Here is a 17,015-nt window from a genome sequence, read left to right as displayed (position 1 = left end):
ACTAATGAGTGCACCGGAAAGAGTTTCCTAATCCATCTGTGAGGGTGGCAACTGAAAGAGAATTTTAAAGCTGACAGAATAGGCGAGGAAAGGCATAGGAGATTTCCACACCCAGTAAGGAAGCCTTTCCCGAAATGGAAGAAAGAAACGAGCAAACAGAAACACCGGTAGCCCGCCAGGATCAGAGTCTGCCCCCGAGAGAAAGTACCCTGACCAGGTTCACCCGTGGGTGGGTGGCGAGCTAGCGGCATTCAGAAGAGCGAGGCCCGCAGTCTGTGCAGAAGACACCTGCACTCGGGTGTGTGTGGCGGCACGATTCACAAGCAGCTCCAGATGTTAAGCCAAGGAGAAGCCAGGGAGTTCCCAACGCCCCAGGTGTCCTCAGCCCACGACTGGCTGCTGGGGGAATGCGAAGCCCGGCTCCTTGTCTCAGAGCGGGACAACCAGGAGGTGTGACGTACACCCCGGGGTTCCCAGGAGGATCAGGCTGAAGCTGGGACTTGGCCTGAAAGTGTCCCCTCGCATGGCCACCCGCTTCCCCTTCCTGCTCCTCTACTCCTGGTGCCCCTCCATCCAGGGGCCAGACCTTAAAGAGTCACCCGCAAGAGAATCCTGGTCCCAAAGGAGCCTTCTGGGGGACCCGTGCTGAGAGAGGTTGTGGGCATGGCCCGCTGGGGCTCTGCCCGACCCAGGGCTGAGAGGTGCAACCTCCCAGCTCTGGGTCCCTGCAGGGGAAGCGTTGGCAAGCACAGGGCCAGTCCTCCAAAGGCCCAGGTGCAGGGAGCCCAGGCCAAGCAGCCTGTGGAAGAAGCCACCCCGGGAACACGACTGCAGGCCACGGCCCTTCCCACCTCCTCCTCCTCCTCCTCCTGCTCCTCCACCCCCCCGACCTCCCACCCCCACCCCCCCGACATGGCGCAGGGCTCAGAGACACCTCAGACACTTGCTACCCAAAGTGCAAAGGGCATCAGTTGCTCCTCCACACCCCCCCCCCTGCCCAGCAGACCGCGTTGTCCAGCCAGCCCCCGGGCCTCCCTGGGGTGCCCAGCACAAAAGTGCAGACAACCACCGGACCCTCAATCTCAGTTTTCGGATGTTTTTGCCACTCTAAGGACCCGCAGGCCAGCTGGGCCTTCTGGCAGGACAGAGAGCCCCGGAATCCGACGTGGAGAGCCGGGTGTACGTCCCCACGAGGAGGCGGTCCCCACCTCCGCGGCTCTCCCCTTGCGGGGGGGAAAAGCAGCCACGGGGCCTCAGAGAAGACACCAGGCTGGGCGCCCGCCCCACAGTGGGGGCACGTCCCCCGCAGGCCACTTAGCGCCGGCCGCCGGCCGGCGGACGGTTGGGTGGCGCGAGACGCTGCGGCCGCCCTGCTACCGGGTTCCTGGGAGGGCGTCCTGGAACCAGCGTCCACACCAAGCCCTTGGAAGGCCCAGGCGACGGAGGAGCCCCGTCAGGCAGGGGCCGAGGACGGTGACGGCCCGGGCGGGGAGGAGCGTGTCAGGCAGGGGCAGAGGACGGTGACAGGTGACAGGCCGGGCGGGAAGGAGTCAGTCAGGCAGGGGCCGAGGAGGAGACGGGCTGGGTAAGGGTTAGGGTTAGAGTCAGGGCACAAGTCACAATCGCAAAGACCTGGAAGCGACCCGAGTGCCCAGCGACCCACGAGTGCGTAAATGAAATGTGGCGCGTGGACACCACGGAGTGCTATTCAGCTAGGAGGAGCAGCGGTGAGAGGGCACCTCTCGTGGTTCTCCTGGCCAGAGCTGGAACCCGTTCCAGTAAGCCAGGTAGCCCAAGAATGGACACACGAGCACCACGTGCTCGCGCTCACCAGCAAATGGGTACGAACCGATGGACACCTAAGTGGACACAGAGGAATCACCTTCATCGGGTGGGTGTCGGGCGGGTGGGGGGAGGGGATGGGCATACACCTCCATTAGGAATGGGGTGGGTGCGCACCGACTGGGGGATGGGCGCACTTGAGGCTCTGACCCGAGGGGGGAGGCTGGGAGAGGGCAACGTACCCGACCTTAACATTGGTACCCCCACAATACGCTGCAACAACATCAGAGGTAAATGAATAACAACACAGGGGGGAGGGGGGCACGGGCAACACATGTCACCTTAATACTTGGACTCCCATCATCTGCTTGAAAAGAGAGAGAAAAGAAAATGCAATCATAGAGATAAGAGACACTTTTTAAAAATAATGAATCCGAAGAGAAAAGTAAAAGGAGGCCTGTGGAGCAGGTCTGGGTGTGACTCCGGATCCCCCAACATCAGGTGCCACCACCAAAGATTCCTACGTGTAGCCCATAGAACCCCAAAAGCAACGGGACGAGTTCTGGTCACATACTCCCTCAAAATGACATCCTGGCCTTCTTCTGGAACTCCCTCCCCTCTCAGACTCTCAAGGTTTCCTCCAGCGTGTCGGTTCCCACAGAGCAGACCTTTGGTCTGAGACCTGACAGTCCAGAAGCCACGCATGCTGCCGCGTGACGGCGGTGTCGCGGCTTGGGACAAGAGGAGGCCCCACGGTGCGGGCTGGGGCGCCAGGCACCGCGGCGGGCGCTGAGGGTGGGGGTGACCCCCACCCCGGGCCGCCGCCTCGCTCCCAGAAAGGGGACAGAACAAGAGGCAAAACAAAAAAAAAAAAAAGAAGAAGCCTACGGCACCCGGTATTCCCAGGCGGTCTCCCATCCAAGTACTAACCAGGCCCGACCCTGCTTAGCTTCCGAGACCAGACGAGATCGGGCGCGTTCAGGGTGGTGTGGCCCTAGACGGCGGAGGGCGCCCCTGCCCCGCTCAAGAAGCCGAGCCTCTCTGCGCTTCCCCGCCGCCTCCTCCCGCCCCAGGCCCCGCGCCGGCGCTGACCGGCGCCGGGCCGGGCCTGTTGAGTTCACCGGCCGGGTCCGGCGGGCTCCGTGGGACGGGGGTGACAGGCGGGGCGGGGCGGGGCGGGCAGGGAGCGGCGGGCCGGGGTGGGGGGCTGTCTCTCTATACACACACACACACACACACACACACACACTCACACTCACACTCACACAAGATGCGCCTCCACTGCTGGACTCGCCAAGGTGGAGACCTTCCAGCCTCCTTCACCTACCCGCCCCCCACCCCCAGCTCGTGGCCGCCCCCACCGCCGCCGCCGCCGCCGCCGATTGCGCACGCGCGGGTCGCCCGCCCTTTGACCCCAGGCAGGGGCCGCCCTCCCCGACAACCCCTTTCAGCTGCGCCCCCCACCCTGTGGGTGGGCTGCCGCCTATTCACCCCGGGCCCGGGCTGGGGCACTGCGCATGGGGGAGGGGAGCGAGTGTATGGGGCGTCTCTCTCTCTCTCTAGGGATGTGTCCCATGGGTGGGGTGGCGTGGTTTGTGGGGCGCTGAAGAAATCAGTCCCCTCCATCTCCTACCTCTGGAAAACGCCCAAGCCCTTGGAGAACTGCCGGCAACGCGACCGTGGGGGCCGGGACCCTCCTCTGTGTCCTCCTGTGGCCCGGTCCAAGGGGCCTGGGCCTGGCCGGGGCTGCATTGGACCCCGACCTCCCTGGCGTGTGGACTCGCTAAAAATCGGCGATTAGATATTGGATTCCAGCTTCATTGAGGTCATTTCACTAATGAGTGCACCGGAAAGAGTTTCCTAATCCATCTGTGAGGGTGGCAACTGAAAGAGAATTTTAAAGCTGACAGAATAGGCGAGGAAAGGCATAGGAGATTTCCACACCCAGTAAGGAAGCCTTTCCCGAAATGGAAGAAAGAAACGAGCAAACAGAAACACCGGTAGCCCGCCAGGATCAGAGTCTGCCCCCGAGAGAAAGTACCCTGACCAGGTTCACCCGTGGGTGGGTGGCGAGCTAGCGGCATTCAGAAGAGCGAGGCCCGCAGTCTGTGCAGAAGACACCTGCACTCGGGTGTGTGTGGCGGCACGATTCACAAGCAGCTCCAGATGTTAAGCCAAGGAGAAGCCAGGGAGTTCCCAACGCCCCAGGTGTCCTCAGCCCACGACTGGCTGCTGGGGGAATGCGAAGCCCGGCTCCTTGTCTCAGAGCGGGACAACCAGGAGGTGTGACGTACACCCCGGGGTTTCCAGGAGGATCAGGCTGAAGCTGGGACTTGGCCTGAAAGTGTCCCCTCGCATGGCCACCCGCTTCCCCTTCCTGCTCCTCTACTCCTGGTGCCCCTCCATCCAGGGGCCAGACCTTAAAGAGTCACCCGCAAGAGAATCCTGGTCCCAAAGGAGCCTTCTGGGGGACCCGTGCTGAGAGAGGTTGTGGGCATGGCCCGCTGGGGCTCTGCCCGACCCAGGGCTGAGAGGTGCAACCTCCCAGCTCTGGGTCCCTGCAGGGGAAGCGTTGGCAAGCACAGGGCCAGTCCTCCAAAGGCCCAGGTGCAGGGAGCCCAGGCCAAGCAGCCTGTGGAAGAAGCCACCCCGGGAACACGACTGCAGGCCACGGCCCTTCCCACCTCCTCCTCCTCCTCCTCCTGCTCCTCCACCCCCCCGACCTCCCACCCCCACCCCCCCGACATGGCGCAGGGCTCAGAGACACCTCAGACACTTGCTACCCAAAGTGCAAAGGGCATCAGTTGCTCCTCCACACCCCCCCCCCTGCCCAGCAGACCGCGTTGTCCAGCCAGCCCCCGGGCCTCCCTGGGGTGCCCAGCACAAAAGTGCAGACAACCACCGGACCCTCAATCTCAGTTTTCGGATGTTTTTGCCACTCTAAGGACCCGCAGGCCAGCTGGGCCTTCTGGCAGGACAGAGAGCCCCGGAATCCGACGTGGAGAGCCGGGTGTACGTCCCCACGAGGAGGCGGTCCCCACCTCCGCGGCTCTCCCCTTGCGGGGGGGAAAAGCAGCCACGGGGCCTCAGAGAAGACACCAGGCTGGGCGCCCGCCCCACAGTGGGGGCACGTCCCCCGCAGGCCACTTAGCGCCGGCCGCCGGCCGGCGGACGGTTGGGTGGCGCGAGACGCTGCGGCCGCCCTGCTACCGGGTTCCTGGGAGGGCGTCCTGGAACCAGCGTCCACACCAAGCCCTTGGAAGGCCCAGGCGACGGAGGAGCCCCGTCAGGCAGGGGCCGAGGACGGTGACGGCCCGGGCGGGGAGGAGCGTGTCAGGCAGGGGCAGAGGACGGTGACAGGTGACAGGCCGGGCGGGAAGGAGTCAGTCAGGCAGGGGCCGAGGAGGAGACGGGCTGGGTAAGGGTTAGGGTTAGAGTCAGGGCACAAGTCACAATCGCAAAGACCTGGAAGCGACCCGAGTGCCCAGCGACCCACGAGTGCGTAAATGAAATGTGGCGCGTGGACACCACGGAGTGCTATTCAGCTAGGAGGAGCAGCGGTGAGAGGGCACCTCTCGTGGTTCTCCTGGCCAGAGCTGGAACCCGTTCCAGTAAGCCAGGTAGCCCAAGAATGGACACACGAGCACCACGTGCTCGCGCTCACCAGCAAATGGGTACGAACCGATGGACACCTAAGTGGACACAGAGGAATCACCTTCATCGGGTGGGTGTCGGGCGGGTGGGGGGAGGGGATGGGCATACACCTCCATTAGGAATGGGGTGGGTGCGCACCGACTGGGGGATGGGCGCACTTGAGGCTCTGACCCGAGGGGGGAGGCTGGGAGAGGGCAACGTACCCGACCTTAACATTGGTACCCCCACAATACGCTGCAACAACATGAGAGGTAAATGAATAAGAACACAGGGGGGAGGGGGGCACGGGCAACACATGTCACCTTAATACTTGGACTCCCATCATCTGCTTGAAAAGAGAGAGAAAAGAAAATGCAATCATAGAGATAAGAGACACTTTTTAAAAATAATGAATCCGAAGAGAAAAGTAAAAGGAGGCCTGTGGAGCAGGTCTGGGTGTGACTCCGGATCCCCCAACATCAGGTGCCACCACCAAAGATTCCTACGTGTAGCCCATAGAACCCCAAAAGCAACGGGACGAGTTCTGGTCACATACTCCCTCAAAATGACATCCTGGCCTTCTTCTGGAACTCCCTCCCCTCTCAGACTCTCAAGGTTTCCTCCAGCGTGTCGGTTCCCACAGAGCAGACCTTTGGTCTGAGACCTGACAGTCCAGAAGCCACGCATGCTGCCGCGTGACGGCGGTGTCGCGGCTTGGGACAAGAGGAGGCCCCACGGTGCGGGCTGGGGCGCCAGGCACCGCGGCGGGCGCTGAGGGTGGGGGTGACCCCCACCCCGGGCCGCCGCCTCGCTCCCAGAAAGGGGACAGAACAAGAGGCAAAACAAAAAAAAAAAGAAGAAGAAGCCTACGGCACCCGGTATTCCCAGGCGGTCTCCCATCCAAGTACTAACCAGGCCCGACCCTGCTTAGCTTCCGAGACCAGACGAGATCGGGCGCGTTCAGGGTGGTGTGGCCCTAGACGGCGGAGGGCGCCCCTGCCCCGCTCAAGAAGCCGAGCCTCTCTGCGCTTCCCCGCCGCCTCCTCCCGCCCCAGGCCCCGCGCCGGCGCTGACCGGCGCCGGGCCGGGCCTGTTGAGTTCACCGGCCGGGTCCGGCGGGCTCCGTGGGACGGGGGTGACAGGCGGGGCGGGGCGGGGCGGGGCGGGCAGGGAGCGGCGGGCCGGGGTGGGGGGCTGTCTCTCTATACACACACACACACACACACACACACACACTCACACTCACACTCACACAAGATGCGCCTCCACTGCTGGACTCGCCAAGGTGGAGACCTTCCAGCCTCCTTCACCTACCCGCCCCCCACCCCCAGCTCGTGGCCGCCCCCACCGCCGCCGCCGCCGCCGCCGATTGCGCACGCGCGGGTCGCCCGCCCTTTGACCCCAGGCAGGGGCCGCCCTCCCCGACAACCCCTTTCAGCTGCGCCCCCCACCCTGTGGGTGGGCTGCCGCCTATTCACCCCGGGCCCGGGCTGGGGCACTGCGCATGGGGGAGGGGAGCGAGTGTATGGGGCGTCTCTCTCTCTCTCTAGGGATGTGTCCCATGGGTGGGGTGGCGTGGTTTGTGGGGCGCTGAAGAAATCAGTCCCCTCCATCTCCTACCTCTGGAAAACGCCCAAGCCCTTGGAGAACTGCCGGCAACGCGACCGTGGGGGCCGGGACCCTCCTCTGTGTCCTCCTGTGGCCCGGTCCAAGGGGCCTGGGCCTGGCCGGGGCTGCATTGGACCCCGACCACCCTGGCGTGTGGACTCGCTAAAAATCGGCGATTAGATATTGGATTCCAGCTTCATTGAGGTCATTTCACTAATGAGTGCACCGGAAAGAGTTTCCTAATCCATCTGTGAGGGTGGCAACTGAAAGAGAATTTTAAAGCTGACAGAATAGGCGAGGAAAGGCATAGGAGATTTCCACACCCAGTAAGGAAGCCTTTCCCGAAATGGAAGAAAGAAACGAGCAAACAGAAACACCGGTAGCCCGCCAGGATCAGAGTCTGCCCCCGAGAGAAAGTACCCTGACCAGGTTCACCCGTGGGTGGGTGGCGAGCTAGCGGCATTCAGAAGAGCGAGGCCCGCAGTCTGTGCAGAAGACACCTGCACTCGGGTGTGTGTGGCGGCACGATTCACAAGCAGCTCCAGATGTTAAGCCAAGGAGAAGCCAGGGAGTTCCCAACGCCCCAGGTGTCCTCAGCCCACGACTGGCTGCTGGGGGAATGCGAAGCCCGGCTCCTTGTCTCAGAGCGGGACAACCAGGAGGTGTGACGTACACCCCGGGGTTCCCAGGAGGATCAGGCTGAAGCTGGGACTTGGCCTGAAAGTGTCCCCTCGCATGGCCACCCGCTTCCCCTTCCTGCTCCTCTACTCCTGGTGCCCCTCCATCCAGGGGCCAGACCTTAAAGAGTCACCCGCAAGAGAATCCTGGTCCCAAAGGAGCCTTCTGGGGGACCCGTGCTGAGAGAGGTTGTGGGCATGGCCCGCTGGGGCTCTGCCCGACCCAGGGCTGAGAGGTGCAACCTCCCAGCTCTGGGTCCCTGCAGGGGAAGCGTTGGCAAGCACAGGGCCAGTCCTCCAAAGGCCCAGGTGCAGGGAGCCCAGGCCAAGCAGCCTGTGGAAGAAGCCACCCCGGGAACACGACTGCAGGCCACGGCCCTTCCCACCTCCTCCTCCTCCTCCTCCTGCTCCTCCACCCCCCCGACCTCCCACCCCCACCCCCCCGACATGGCGCAGGGCTCAGAGACACCTCAGACACTTGCTACCCAAAGTGCAAAGGGCATCAGTTGCTCCTCCACACCCCCCCCCCCCTGCCCAGCAGACCGCGTTGTCCAGCCAGCCCCCGGGCCTCCCTGGGGTGCCCAGCACAAAAGTGCAGACAACCACCGGACCCTCAATCTCAGTTTTCGGATGTTTTTGCCACTCTAAGGACCCGCAGGCCAGCTGGGCCTTCTGGCAGGACAGAGAGCCCCGGAATCCGACGTGGAGAGCCGGGTGTACGTCCCCACGAGGAGGCGGTCCCCACCTCCGCGGCTCTCCCCTTGCGGGGGGGAAAAGCAGCCACGGGGCCTCAGAGAAGACACCAGGCTGGGCGCCCGCCCCACAGTGGGGGCACGTCCCCCGCAGGCCACTTAGCGCCGGCCGCCGGCCGGCGGACGGTTGGGTGGCGCGAGACGCTGCGGCCGCCCTGCTACCGGGTTCCTGGGAGGGCGTCCTGGAACCAGCGTCCACACCAAGCCCTTGGAAGGCCCAGGCGACGGAGGAGCCCCGTCAGGCAGGGGCCGAGGACGGTGACGGCCCGGGCGGGGAGGAGCGTGTCAGGCAGGGGCAGAGGACGGTGACAGGTGACAGGCCGGGCGGGAAGGAGTCAGTCAGGCAGGGGCCGAGGAGGAGACGGGCTGGGTAAGGGTTAGGGTTAGAGTCAGGGCACAAGTCACAATCGCAAAGACCTGGAAGCGACCCGAGTGCCCAGCGACCCACGAGTGCGTAAATGAAATGTGGCGCGTGGACACCACGGAGTGCTATTCAGCTAGGAGGAGCAGCGGTGAGAGGGCACCTCTCGTGGTTCTCCTGGCCAGAGCTGGAACCCGTTCCAGTAAGCCAGGTAGCCCAAGAATGGACACACGAGCACCACGTGCTCGCGCTCACCAGCAAATGGGTACGAACCGATGGACACCTAAGTGGACACAGAGGAATCACCTTCATCGGGTGGGTGTCGGGCGGGTGGGGGGAGGGGATGGGCATACACCTCCATTAGGAATGGGGTGGGTGCGCACCGACTGGGGGATGGGCGCACTTGAGGCTCTGACCCGAGGGGGGAGGCTGGGAGAGGGCAACGTACCCGACCTTAACATTGGTACCCCCACAATACGCTGCAACAACATCAGAGGTAAATGAATAAGAACACAGGGGGGAGGGGGGCACGGGCAACACATGTCACCTTAATACTTGGACTCCCATCATCTGCTTGAAAAGAGAGAGAAAAGAAAATGCAATCATAGAGATAAGAGACACTTTTTAAAAATAATGAATCCGAAGAGAAAAGTAAAAGGAGGCCTGTGGAGCAGGTCTGGGTGTGACTCCGGATCCCCCAACATCAGGTGCCACCACCAAAGATTCCTACGTGTAGCCCATAGAACCCCAAAAGCAACGGGACGAGTTCTGGTCACATACTCCCTCAAAATGACATCCTGGCCTTCTTCTGGAACTCCCTCCCCTCTCAGACTCTCAAGGTTTCCTCCAGCGTGTCGGTTCCCACAGAGCAGACCTTTGGTCTGAGACCTGACAGTCCAGAAGCCACGCATGCTGCCGCGTGACGGCGGTGTCGCGGCTTGGGACAAGAGGAGGCCCCACGGTGCGGGCTGGGGCGCCAGGCACCGCGGCGGGCGCTGAGGGTGGGGGTGACCCCCACCCCGGGCCGCCGCCTCGCTCCCAGAAAGGGGACAGAACAAGAGGCAAAACAAAAAAAAAAAAAAGAAGAAGCCTACGGCACCCGGTATTCCCAGGCGGTCTCCCATCCAAGTACTAACCAGGCCCGACCCTGCTTAGCTTCCGAGACCAGACGAGATCGGGCGCGTTCAGGGTGGTGTGGCCCTAGACGGCGGAGGGCGCCCCTGCCCCGCTCAAGAAGCCGAGCCTCTCTGCGCTTCCCCGCCGCCTCCTCCCGCCCCAGGCCCCGCGCCGGCGCTGACCGGCGCCGGGCCGGGCCTGTTGAGTTCACCGGCCGGGTCCGGCGGGCTCCGTGGGACGGGGGTGACAGGCGGGGCGGGGCGGGGCGGGCAGGGAGCGGCGGGCCGGGGTGGGGGGGCTGTCTCTCTATACACACACACACACACACACACACACACACTCACACTCACACTCACTCACTCACACTCACACAAGATGCGCCTCCACTGCTGGACTCGCCAAGGTGGAGACCTTCCAGCCTCCTTCACCTACCCGCCCCCCACCCCCAGCTCGTGGCCGCCCCCGCCGCCGCCGCCGCCGCCGCCGCCGCCGCCGCCGATTGCGCACGCGCGGGTCGCCCGCCCTTTGACCCCAGGCAGGGGCCGCCCTCCCCGACAACCCCTTTCAGCTGCGCCCCCCACCCTGTGGGTGGGCTGCCGCCTATTCACCCCGGGCCCGGGCTGGGGCACTGCGCATGGGGGAGGGGAGCGAGTGTATGGGGCGTCTCTCTCTCTCTCTAGGGATGTGTCCCATGGGTGGGGTGGCGTGGTTTGTGGGGCGCTGAAGAAATCAGTCCCCTCCATCTCCTACCTCTGGAAAACGCCCAAGCCCTTGGAGAACTGCCGGCAACGCGACCGTGGGGGCCGGGACCCTCCTCTGTGTCCTCCTGTGGCCCGGTCCAAGGGGCCTGGGCCTGGCCGGGGCTGCATTGGACCCCGACCACCCTGGCGTGTGGACTCGCTAAAAATCGGCGATTAGATATTGGATTCCAGCTTCATTGAGGTCATTTCACTAATGAGTGCACCGGAAAGAGTTTCCTAATCCATCTGTGAGGGTGGCAACTGAAAGAGAATTTTAAAGCTGACAGAATAGGCGAGGAAAGGCATAGGAGATTTCCACACCCAGTAAGGAAGCCTTTCCCGAAATGGAAGAAAGAAACGAGCAAACAGAAACACCGGTAGCCCGCCAGGATCAGAGTCTGCCCCCGAGAGAAAGTACCCTGACCAGGTTCACCCGTGGGTGGGTGGCGAGCTAGCGGCATTCAGAAGAGCGAGGCCCGCAGTCTGTGCAGAAGACACCTGCACTCGGGTGTGTGTGGCGGCACGATTCACAAGCAGCTCCAGATGTTAAGCCAAGGAGAAGCCAGGGAGTTCCCAACGCCCCAGGTGTCCTCAGCCCACGACTGGCTGCTGGGGGAATGCGAAGCCCGGCTCCTTGTCTCAGAGCGGGACAACCAGGAGGTGTGACGTACACCCCGGGGTTCCCAGGAGGATCAGGCTGAAGCTGGGACTTGGCCTGAAAGTGTCCCCTCGCATGGCCACCCGCTTCCCCTTCCTGCTCCTCTACTCCTGGTGCCCCTCCATCCAGGGGCCAGACCTTAAAGAGTCACCCGCAAGAGAATCCTGGTCCCAAAGGAGCCTTCTGGGGGACCCGTGCTGAGAGAGGTTGTGGGCATGGCCCGCTGGGGCTCTGCCCGACCCAGGGCTGAGAGGTGCAACCTCCCAGCTCTGGGTCCCTGCAGGGGAAGCGTTGGCAAGCACAGGGCCAGTCCTCCAAAGGCCCAGGTGCAGGGAGCCCAGGCCAAGCAGCCTGTGGAAGAAGCCACCCCGGGAACACGACTGCAGGCCACGGCCCTTCCCACCTCCTCCTCCTCCTCCTCCTGCTCCTCCACCCCCCCGACCTCCCACCCCCACCCCCCCGACATGGCGCAGGGCTCAGAGACACCTCAGACACTTGCTACCCAAAGTGCAAAGGGCATCAGTTGCTCCTCCACACCCCCCCCCCTGCCCAGCAGACCGCGTTGTCCAGCCAGCCCCCGGGCCTCCCTGGGGTGCCCAGCACAAAAGTGCAGACAACCACCGGACCCTCAATCTCAGTTTTCGGATGTTTTTGCCACTCTAAGGACCCGCAGGCCAGCTGGGCCTTCTGGCAGGACAGAGAGCCCCGGAATCCGACGTGGAGAGCCGGGTGTACGTCCCCACGAGGAGGCGGTCCCCACCTCCGCGGCTCTCCCCTTGCGGGGGGGAAAAGCAGCCACGGGGCCTCAGAGAAGACACCAGGCTGGGCGCCCGCCCCACAGTGGGGGCACGTCCCCCGCAGGCCACTTAGCGCCGGCCGCCGGCCGGCGGACGGTTGGGTGGCGCGAGACGCTGCGGCCGCCCTGCTACCGGGTTCCTGGGAGGGCGTCCTGGAACCAGCGTCCACACCAAGCCCTTGGAAGGCCCAGGCGACGGAGGAGCCCCGTCAGGCAGGGGCCGAGGACGGTGACGGCCCGGGCGGGGAGGAGCGTGTCAGGCAGGGGCAGAGGACGGTGACAGGTGACAGGCCGGGCGGGAAGGAGTCAGTCAGGCAGGGGCCGAGGAGGAGACGGGCTGGGTAAGGGTTAGGGTTAGAGTCAGGGCACAAGTCACAATCGCAAAGACCTGGAAGCGACCCGAGTGCCCAGCGACCCACGAGTGCGTAAATGAAATGTGGCGCGTGGACACCACGGAGTGCTATTCAGCTAGGAGGAGCAGCGGTGAGAGGGCACCTCTCGTGGTTCTCCTGGCCAGAGCTGGAACCCGTTCCAGTAAGCCAGGTAGCCCAAGAATGGACACACGAGCACCACGTGCTCGCGCTCACCAGCAAATGGGTACGAACCGATGGACACCTAAGTGGACACAGAGGAATCACCTTCATCGGGTGGGTGTCGGGCGGGTGGGGGGAGGGGATGGGCATACACCTCCATTAGGAATGGGGTGGGTGCGCACCGACTGGGGGATGGGCGCACTTGAGGCTCTGACCCGAGGGGGGAGGCTGGGAGAGGGCAACGTACCCGACCTTAACATTGGTACCCCCACAATACGCTGCAACAACATCAGAGGTAAATGAATAACAACACAGGGGGGAGGGGGGCACGGGCAACACATGTCACCTTAATACTTGGACTCCCATCATCTGCTTGAAAAGAGAGAGAAAAGAAAATGCAATCATAGAGATAAGAGACACTTTTTAAAAATAATGAATCCGAAGAGAAAAGTAAAAGGAGGCCTGTGGAGCAGGTCTGGGTGTGACTCCGGATCCCCCAACATCAGGTGCCACCACCAAAGATTCCTACGTGTAGCCCATAGAACCCCAAAAGCAACGGGACGAGTTCTGGTCACATACTCCCTCAAAATGACATCCTGGCCTTCTTCTGGAACTCCCTCCCCTCTCAGACTCTCAAGGTTTCCTCCAGCGTGTCGGTTCCCACAGAGCAGACCTTTGGTCTGAGACCTGACAGTCCAGAAGCCACGCATGCTGCCGCGTGACGGCGGTGTCGCGGCTTGGGACAAGAGGAGGCCCCACGGTGCGGGCTGGGGCGCCAGGCACCGCGGCGGGCGCTGAGGGTGGGGGTGACCCCCACCCCGGGCCGCCGCCTCGCTCCCAGAAAGGGGACAGAACAAGAGGCAAAACAAAAAAAAAAAAAAGAAGAAGCCTACGGCACCCGGTATTCCCAGGCGGTCTCCCATCCAAGTACTAACCAGGCCCGACCCTGCTTAGCTTCCGAGACCAGACGAGATCGGGCGCGTTCAGGGTGGTGTGGCCCTAGACGGCGGAGGGCGCCCCTGCCCCGCTCAAGAAGCCGAGCCTCTCTGCGCTTCCCCGCCGCCTCCTCCCGCCCCAGGCCCCGCGCCGGCGCTGACCGGCGCCGGGCCGGGCCTGTTGAGTTCACCGGCCGGGTCCGGCGGGCTCCGTGGGACGGGGGTGACAGGCGGGGCGGGGCGGGGCGGGCAGGGAGCGGCGGGCCGGGGTGGGGGGCTGTCTCTCTATACACACACACACACACACACACACACACACTCACACTCACACTCACACAAGATGCGCCTCCACTGCTGGACTCGCCAAGGTGGAGACCTTCCAGCCTCCTTCACCTACCCGCCCCCCACCCCCAGCTCGTGGCCGCCCCCACCGCCGCCGCCGCCGCCGCCGATTGCGCACGCGCGGGTCGCCCGCCCTTTGACCCCAGGCAGGGGCCGCCCTCCCCGACAACCCCTTTCAGCTGCGCCCCCCACCCTGTGGGTGGGCTGCCGCCTATTCACCCCGGGCCCGGGCTGGGGCACTGCGCATGGGGGAGGGGAGCGAGTGTATGGGGCGTCTCTCTCTCTCTCTAGGGATGTGTCCCATGGGTGGGGTGGCGTGGTTTGTGGGGCGCTGAAGAAATCAGTCCCCTCCATCTCCTACCTCTGGAAAACGCCCAAGCCCTTGGAGAACTGCCGGCAACGCGACCGTGGGGGCCGGGACCCTCCTCTGTGTCCTCCTGTGGCCCGGTCCAAGGGGCCTGGGCCTGGCCGGGGCTGCATTGGACCCCGACCTCCCTGGCGTGTGGACTCGCTAAAAATCGGCGATTAGATATTGGATTCCAGCTTCATTGAGGTCATTTCACTAATGAGTGCACCGGAAAGAGTTTCCTAATCCATCTGTGAGGGTGGCAACTGAAAGAGAATTTTAAAGCTGACAGAATAGGCGAGGAAAGGCATAGGAGATTTCCACACCCAGTAAGGAAGCCTTTCCCGAAATGGAAGAAAGAAACGAGCAAACAGAAACACCGGTAGCCCGCCAGGATCAGAGTCTGCCCCCGAGAGAAAGTACCCTGACCAGGTTCACCCGTGGGTGGGTGGCGAGCTAGCGGCATTCAGAAGAGCGAGGCCCGCAGTCTGTGCAGAAGACACCTGCACTCGGGTGTGTGTGGCGGCACGATTCACAAGCAGCTCCAGATGTTAAGCCAAGGAGAAGCCAGGGAGTTCCCAACGCCCCAGGTGTCCTCAGCCCACGACTGGCTGCTGGGGGAATGCGAAGCCCGGCTCCTTGTCTCAGAGCGGGACAACCAGGAGGTGTGACGTACACCCCGGGGTTTCCAGGAGGATCAGGCTGAAGCTGGGACTTGGCCTGAAAGTGTCCCCTCGCATGGCCACCCGCTTCCCCTTCCTGCTCCTCTACTCCTGGTGCCCCTCCATCCAGGGGCCAGACCTTAAAGAGTCACCCGCAAGAGAATCCTGGTCCCAAAGGAGCCTTCTGGGGGACCCGTGCTGAGAGAGGTTGTGGGCATGGCCCGCTGGGGCTCTGCCCGACCCAGGGCTGAGAGGTGCAACCTCCCAGCTCTGGGTCCCTGCAGGGGAAGCGTTGGCAAGCACAGGGCCAGTCCTCCAAAGGCCCAGGTGCAGGGAGCCCAGGCCAAGCAGCCTGTGGAAGAAGCCACCCCGGGAACACGACTGCAGGCCACGGCCCTTCCCACCTCCTCCTCCTCCTCCTCCTGCTCCTCCACCCCCCCGACCTCCCACCCCCACCCCCCCGACATGGCGCAGGGCTCAGAGACACCTCAGACACTTGCTACCCAAAGTGCAAAGGGCATCAGTTGCTCCTCCACACCCCCCCCCCTGCCCAGCAGACCGCGTTGTCCAGCCAGCCCCCGGGCCTCCCTGGGGTGCCCAGCACAAAAGTGCAGACAACCACCGGACCCTCAATCTCAGTTTTCGGATGTTTTTGCCACTCTAAGGACCCGCAGGCCAGCTGGGCCTTCTGGCAGGACAGAGAGCCCCGGAATCCGACGTGGAGAGCCGGGTGTACGTCCCCACGAGGAGGCGGTCCCCACCTCCGCGGCTCTCCCCTTGCGGGGGGGAAAAGCAGCCACGGGGCCTCAGAGAAGACACCAGGCTGGGCGCCCGCCCCACAGTGGGGGCACGTCCCCCGCAGGCCACTTAGCGCCGGCCGCCGGCCGGCGGACGGTTGGGTGGCGCGAGACGCTGCGGCCGCCCTGCTACCGGGTTCCTGGGAGGGCGTCCTGGAACCAGCGTCCACACCAAGCCCTTGGAAGGCCCAGGCGACGGAGGAGCCCCGTCAGGCAGGGGCCGAGGACGGTGACGGCCCGGGCGGGGAGGAGCGTGTCAGGCAGGGGCAGAGGACGGTGACAGGTGACAGGCCGGGCGGGAAGGAGTCAGTCAGGCAGGGGCCGAGGAGGAGACGGGCTGGGTAAGGGTTAGGGTTAGAGTCAGGGCACAAGTCACAATTGCAAAGACCTGGAAGCGACCCGAGTGCCCAGCGACCCACGAGTGCGTAAATGAAATGTGGCGCGTGGACACCACGGAGTGCTATTCAGCTAGGAGGAGCAGCGGTGAGAGGGCACCTCTCGTGGTTCTCCTGGCCAGAGCTGGAACCCGTTCCAGTAAGCCAGGTAGCCCAAGAATGGACACACGAGCACCACGTGCTCGCGCTCACCAGCAAATGGGTACGAACCGATGGACACCTAAGTGGACACAGAGGAATCACCTTCATCGGGTGGGTGTCGGGCGGGTGGGGGGAGGGGATGGGCATACACCTCCATTAGGAATGGGGTGGGTGCGCACCGACTGGGGGATGGGCGCACTTGAGGCTCTGACCCGAGGGGGGAGGCTGGGAGAGGGCAACGTACCCGACCTTAACATTGGTACCCCCACAATACGCTGCAACAACATGAGAGGTAAATGAATAAGAACACAGGGGGGAGGGGGGCACGGGCAACACATGTCACCTTAATACTTGGACTCCCATCATCTGCTTGAAAAGAGAGAGAAAAGAAAATGCAATCATAGAGATAAGAGACACTTTTTAAAAATAATGAATCCGAAGAGAAAAGTAAAAGGAGGCCTGTGGAGCAGGTCTGGGTGTGACTCCGGATCCCCCAACATCAGGTGCCACCACCAAAGATTCCTACGTGTAGCCCATAGAACCCCAAAAGCAACGGGACGAGTTCTGGTCACATACTCCCTCAAAATGACATCCTGGCCTTCTTCTGGAACTCCCTCCCCTCTCAGACTCTCAAGGTTTCCTCCAGCGTGTCGGTTCCCACAGAGCAGACCTTTGGTCTGAGACCTGACAGTCCAGAAGCCACGCATGCTGCCGCGTGACGGCGGTGTCGCGGCTTGGGAC

At 63.4% G+C, this 17,015-nt stretch overlaps 4 non-coding genes across 4 annotated transcripts; all 4 read right to left on the bottom strand.

The window, feature by feature from the left end:
* Positions 1-2,663: 2,663 nt before the first annotated feature.
* LOC142875244 (5S ribosomal RNA) lies at positions 2,664-2,782 on the bottom strand. The gene has a single exon (XR_012922650.1). It is a non-coding gene; the product is annotated as a 5S ribosomal RNA (ribosomal RNA).
* Positions 2,783-6,278: 3,496 nt separating this feature from the next.
* Positions 6,279-6,397, bottom strand: LOC142875242 (5S ribosomal RNA). The gene has a single exon (XR_012922648.1). It is a non-coding gene; the product is annotated as a 5S ribosomal RNA (ribosomal RNA).
* A 3,503-nt stretch (positions 6,398-9,900) lies between these two features.
* On the bottom strand, positions 9,901-10,019 carry LOC142875241 (5S ribosomal RNA). Its single transcript, XR_012922647.1, has one exon. It is a non-coding gene; the product is annotated as a 5S ribosomal RNA (ribosomal RNA).
* A 3,523-nt stretch (positions 10,020-13,542) lies between these two features.
* Positions 13,543-13,661, bottom strand: LOC142875240 (5S ribosomal RNA). The gene has a single exon (XR_012922646.1). It is a non-coding gene; the product is annotated as a 5S ribosomal RNA (ribosomal RNA).
* Positions 13,662-17,015: the final 3,354 nt, after the last annotated feature.

Source organism: Microcebus murinus, chromosome 13 (assembly GCF_040939455.1).
Source record: "Microcebus murinus isolate Inina chromosome 13, M.murinus_Inina_mat1.0, whole genome shotgun sequence".
NCBI classification, from domain to species: Eukaryota; Metazoa; Chordata; class Mammalia; order Primates; family Cheirogaleidae; genus Microcebus; species Microcebus murinus.
Note: the sequence above shows the minus strand (reverse complement) of the source record. Positions and strands in the feature narration are given on the sequence as shown.